Source organism: Limulus polyphemus, unplaced genomic scaffold (genome assembly GCF_000517525.1).
Source record: "Limulus polyphemus unplaced genomic scaffold, Limulus_polyphemus-2.1.2 Scaffold1011, whole genome shotgun sequence".
Lineage (NCBI taxonomy): Eukaryota > Metazoa > Arthropoda > Merostomata > Xiphosura > Limulidae > Limulus > Limulus polyphemus.
Window position 1 is genome coordinate 196,094 of NW_013666621.1, and position 483 is coordinate 196,576.

Consider the following 483-nt stretch of genomic DNA (forward strand, 5'->3'; position numbering starts at 1 on the left):
TATTTCATTTATATAGTGCTCTGTGAACATAAATTAGTTAGCATAAATCAGTTAAGTAACGAAAAATTAGGTGTCTATTTACTTGTGACCACTCAGTGTACATGACTATGTGAAATGTGTAGGGTGACTAAAACAGGATTTTTACAATTTTAATTTTTTTCATACATTTAACAAAAAATAAATACAACAGACATCATCATAATACCACATTTAATTAGTCAGAAATAAGGCTTTGAACTTATTATGAAATTCAATATACACAGTCCAAAGGAAGAGAGGTTTCATCTTTAACTTCTACTGTATCTGCAGGAATGAGAAGAGATGATCTCTTGAGATCATTTTCGTCACTACAGGAATATCCAAGAAACCACATGTTGAGTGAGTACAACTCTTGCACCAGATCTGTACTGATATACTATGCTAAAATCAGTGGATTCAAATTGGCAAACTGTATTTTTGTATATAACAGTATCATTTTCTTCA